Source organism: Panicum virgatum, chromosome 4N, assembly GCF_016808335.1.
Source record: "Panicum virgatum strain AP13 chromosome 4N, P.virgatum_v5, whole genome shotgun sequence".
NCBI classification, from domain to species: Eukaryota; Viridiplantae; Streptophyta; class Magnoliopsida; order Poales; family Poaceae; genus Panicum; species Panicum virgatum.
In genome coordinates, this window is record NC_053148.1 from 29,937,763 (window position 1) to 29,943,296 (window position 5,534).

Genomic DNA, 5,534 nt, shown 5'->3' on the forward strand with positions numbered 1-5,534 from the left:
CAGAAAAATACTCAAAGAAGTGCCCTAGATTGAGGATAACAAGGAATGCATTCCGGAAGATTGCCTAAATCGCCACCCAAATGAAGATCTGCAAGATCAAAAATAACGTACCAAGCATGACTGCAAGATCATCCTACCAAGTATTGGTTCAGAAGACGTAAGGAATCGAAGAAACCCAGCGGTCACCCGAACAAGATCAGGGTGTAACAAAGGTATTCGGGAGTGACCATGTGTTGGAACCAACCCAATGGCGAAAGGGATTCCACGAAATAATTACTATTGGAGTAAGGAAATCTGATTATTCCCTGGAAACTTCTGGACTGAATGAATAAACGGAAAAGACATAAGCTTTGGATGACAAGGACGAAAGAATAAAGATGCCCTTGATTGACCAATACGAGATCGACGTTCAAGACCCAAGCCCTAGGACGATGGATCGTCGCAAGTGATTGCAGAGGACTCCAGTTGGTGTCATATATAAAGAAATGGTACACTCACGAAGGATGGACGAGAAGTATGTGAACACTCGGAAAGGTAACCAACCAACCATGATCAAGCCAAAAGTTAAACTTCGGACATAAGAAATTCAACTATTACACTGGGTGAGGACCTAACCCCAAATCAACAAGAGAACCTTCGAGAAAGACTATTCCACAAAGAACTGGAGCGTATCGTACGCTCCCCAAGTTTCGTGGGAGAATCAAGTACTCAACTCAGGAATTCTGAAGAAAATACAAGACACAAATATGGACAAAAGAAGGAGATCCATGATCAACTTGCTAGATCTGTGGAACCGATAGTAACAGTGACCTTTTGCCCTTACGAAACCCTAGGAAGCTTTTAATCTCGGGGACGAGATTCTCGTGAGGGGGGGAGACTGTAACATCCCGGATTTTTTCTGGAATGTTATAAAGTCGAAAAATGCGAATTTCAAAAATTTTCGTAGCAATGCTGTAAATATCAACTTAAGTAGGATTTCTACCTCCTCAAAAATCCTAGTAATTAAAAATTTCTAATATAATTAAGGATAATGTATTGCTAGTGTGAGAATATTTGGAGTTATTGGATTTTATTTGGCTCTACCATGTTTAATTCGAATTCGATTTGGATTTGTTTTATTGTGTGAAGTTGTGTGGAAATTAAATTGAGGTGTGCCCTTCAATTTAATTTCAAGAGCTAACATCTGTGTGGGATTTAATTTGAATTAATCCATTCAAATTAAATCCAAACTCTAACCCTAGCCCGTTAACCTACCCCTGCCCTAACCCGGACCGAAGCCTGCAACCCTAACCTGGCCCTAACCCGTGACCCGGACCGCAATCCAAACCCAGTTAGTCAAAGCCCAGCTGCAAAACAAAAACCAAAGGCCAAATATGGCCTGCACACAACCCGAACTGGCTGGCCTTTCGGCCTGCAACCCCGCACCCCGACCGGCCCCTTTCCTTTCGGCCTGCTCCGAATGAGCCATCGGCCCAGCACCACTCCACCCCCCACCTTTCCTTTGTGCCACCGACGATTGGGGCCGCCCTGTCAGGCGCCCCTATTCACTTTTCCCCTTCCTCCCGATGCCTCACGCCGCCCGTCCCTGCTCTGCTTTCGCCTTCTCCGCTGCGCCGCGCGGACGCCGCCCCCTCTCTGCGACAACCGAGCGAAACCGCCTCACCCGCGTCGTCAGCCGGCCTCACCTGCCCTGTCCCCCTCTTGCTTGCACGCCAAGCCCCCATCGCGGACCTCCTTGATGCGCGCCATGTACCCCCGCGCCGCGGCTATCACATCCTAGCCCTCGGCGTCCGTGCCGCCATGGAGCACAAGCCCTAGCTCCAGAGCTCCTATATAAACACCCAATCGGCCCCGCAAAGCCTAGAGCCTAGGCCTGCTTTTCCCCCTTTTGCCGTTGCCACGAACAGAGCAGAGAGGGAGAGGAGCAAGAAGAAGGAGAAGAGAAGAAGGAAAGGGGAAGAGGAGCTGCGAGGAGGAGGAGGAGGACCGCCGCCACCCGGAGCTTCGTCGAGCCGGCGACCCGATCGACTACACCGATGATTCCGCGCTGCCTGCACAACGTCGAATCGTCACGGCCTCGACTCGCCACCGCACTGCCTCTGTCCCCCACAAACCTGAACGGTGAGCTCTGCCGCCTACCCACGCTGCCCTCTCCTGCTACCGGCGTTGCCTCTGGCCGCTGAAGAGACCATCGTAGCCAGCCCCTAGAAGTACCCCAGTTCCTTTTGTGTGCGCGTTGCAGGGACCCATCGCCGTTGTCGTAGCCCGCAGCCTGCCGCCGCTCTACCCCTGCGCCGCCGTGTCGAGCACGCTCGCCATGGCCACGTCGCGGTCCAGGAATGCCAGGGGCCCACGCGCATGCGAGCGCCACCCACGCCCAGGTGTTGCCTCCGCGCACCGCGGCGAGCCACGCCCTGAACCACGCCGGTGCTGCTCTGTAGCGGCCGCCGTTGCTGTTCGCCACAGCCGCTGCCTCGACATGGTTTCTGCATGCGTGCGTCGTGCGCGCACACGACGCACCCCGCACCTCACGGCCTGCCAACCACCAGACCGTGCCCAACCCCGTCTGGCCTAGCCCGCGCCGCCGAGTTCCGGCCACGGAGTGCTGCGCGCGCAACGACCGCGCCGGGCCTTGGCTTCACAACTGCCCGCGCGCACCCCTGCCCTGCCCTTCCTCGCCGCCGTCGTGGTCTGGCACGACCCGCACCTACGTGTGTGCGACGCAGATCCGCGCTAGGCACGCCATCCACCTTGACCCCCTTTGCTTCGCCGGCGAGCCGTGCCGCATAATCCCACGCACGCGCACGCAGTTGCTGGCGCGGGCATCGTCGCCTGGAGACCCCGCTGCCCTGCCCTGTGCGCTGGCCGCGTGGACACGTTGTGCCACCGCCGTCTTCCTGACCTAGCTGAGCACCTGCCCTGTCCTCACCAGAGTTGGAACCCGTCACCACCCCGCTTCGCCGCCGGACCTCACCGTCGGGCCGACGCCGCCGCACGGGCTCGAGCACGCCCGCACGCACACGAACGACCACACAGGCACAAGGCCACTCTGGATCACTCGAGCCGACGCAGAAGATCCCGCGGAGGCTGACATGTGCAGCCCAGCTGTAAGAGAGTGGAAGAAGGTGCTGACGAGTGGGACCGGACTGTCAGCCGGTGAAGGGGGGAGAAGAAAAGAAAGAAGTGAAGAAAGGAGATGGGCCGATTTTGGTCCAATTCGCCAGCCCAGTCCGCGAGCCATACCCCGAGCTGAGCCTGCCAAGCCGAGCCGGCCCGTCTTCGTTCCAGCCTGCTAAGCCGAGTTCCGAAGCCGGCCTTCTTAGCCGTGAACCGAGCCGGCCATTCTTTTGAGCCGTGGGCCAAGCCGAGTTAGTGGGCCGCCAAGCCGCCCTGATCGTCCTTTGAGCCCAGAAACCCTTTTCTTTCTCCCTTTTTCCTTTTTACCCAGCTGACACGCGGGTCCCACACGTCAGCCTCAGGGTGAGGCTGACAGGTGGGACCACTGACACGTGGACCCCGCTGACCTGGACATTGACTGTTGACTAGTCAACGTTGACCAGTCAACGCTGACGTCAGCTTTGACCCCGCTGACGTCAGCAGGAACCGAAACTGCGCTGACGTCATTGTGACGTCAGCAGGACACGTGGCATTCTCCCGTCCTGCCACGTGTCGGCCCTGTGTGTTTTCTTTTTCCGAAAATCATTTGTTAATTTCAGAAATAAATTTAGGCTTCAAAAATTGATAATAAATCAACCGGAGCTCCGAAAATTATGAAACCCGTTTCATAATTTTTCTAAAATCACGATCTACCCGTTAGAGTAGGTTTTGGTGTGATTTAGATCTTATTTGGATACTTTTGTGCACTTTTGCACTTTGGCCCCCTTAGTAACTCCTAATTACGAATAGGCCCTTAGCGAGGAGGAGCTGATCGACGCCCCGGACGCCCAGAGGACCTAGGAGGACGTTCCGGACAACGAGAAGACTCTGAAGACCTAGGACGACTATGAAGTCTAAGGTTCACGCCACGATGGGCCGCACTAGGCACGACACTAAAAAAACCCTACTCTAACCCAGCCCAACCCAAGACCTATATGGTCAGGGTCGACCCGACACGATGCATAGGGTAGTGTCTGGGCCTGGACTCCGACACATAGTACTGACCCGGACACAACACGACTAACGGGCCTAACCCGATCAGGCACGACTAATTTGGGGTCTGGAACAATTTGGCCCATTAATAGCCCATACTTCCACACTCAACCCTAAATCCCCAATCCCTTTCTCTTCTTCCCTCATCCAGCCGCCACAACCACCTCTCTCTCTCTCTCTCTCTCTCTCTCTCTCCCCCCCCCTCACGCACGTCTGCATGGGAAGGCCGGCGAGCGGCGGCGGACGGCGGGCAAGGGAGGGCCGGCGCCCGGCGTGCGCGTGGCCGCGGGCTGCGGCCGGCCAGTGATCGGCGCACGGCCGTGGGCTAGGGCTGGTGACGGCGACGCACGGATGGCATCTGGCAGCGGCGACACGCGGACGGCGACCAGCAGCACAACGCGTGGCGGCGGGTGATGGGTATGGGGCGGCATGATTCGCTCGGGCCGATTGTGCCGTCGCACGGCACGACCGAGTGCCCGTCGTGTTGGGCTAGGCCGCTTATTTGGTCATCTATACGTGAGGGATGCTGGTAGTGACCTAGGTTTCTAGGGTTTGGCGACTCCGATGGTGACTGATGCCGACGGAGGTGCTGTGACCGTCTTCCATCTCCCCTGGCTGGTTTCTCTGTTCGGGCTAACCAAAGGGCTGACTTTGTTCAGCTGCCCGGCCTTGGCGGAGCACAGTCTAGGGTTTTTGGGGGATGGAGGGGCGATCTAGTTCGTCACCGGCGAACAGATGGAAGCGAAGAAGATGCAAGGCGCTGTGGATGTGCAGGATCTGCTGAAGAAACTGCGCTTGGGAAATGTGGAATAGGAAGGAGTTATGTTAGCGGAGGTGGATCGTGCTAAGTTACCAGAGGTGAAGTGGATGGCGGCGGCAAAGGTTTTGACGGTGAAGTAGTTTAGCGAGCAGTCGCTAATCTCCACGATGAGGGCCGCATGGAATACGGCACGAGAAGTCTCGTTCCGGCCATTAGAGAAGAATTTGTTCGTCATACAGGCGCACTGCCTGGGGGACTTGAAGCGCATTATGGAGGAGGGACCATGGATTTTTTGTGGGTGTGCCTTGATGCTCGAGGAGTTTGATGGATCCACAGCCATCCCGGCAACCATGCCAGACAAGGTGCTAGCTTGGGTGCAGAGGCCTGTGTGAACACATCAATGGGATCGTGAGGAGCTTCTGGTCGAGGAGCAAAGATGGCAAGAGGAAACCTTGTTGGGTCGCTTGGAATGACATGATCAATCCCAAAAGGGGGGAGGACTCGGTTTCAGAGATATTGAGATGTTCAATCTTGCTCTACTGGCAAGACTGGCATGACGCATCTTGAAGGAGCCCAGCTCTCTTAGTGCATGGGTTCTTAAAGTTGTTTATTATTCCAATGGGGA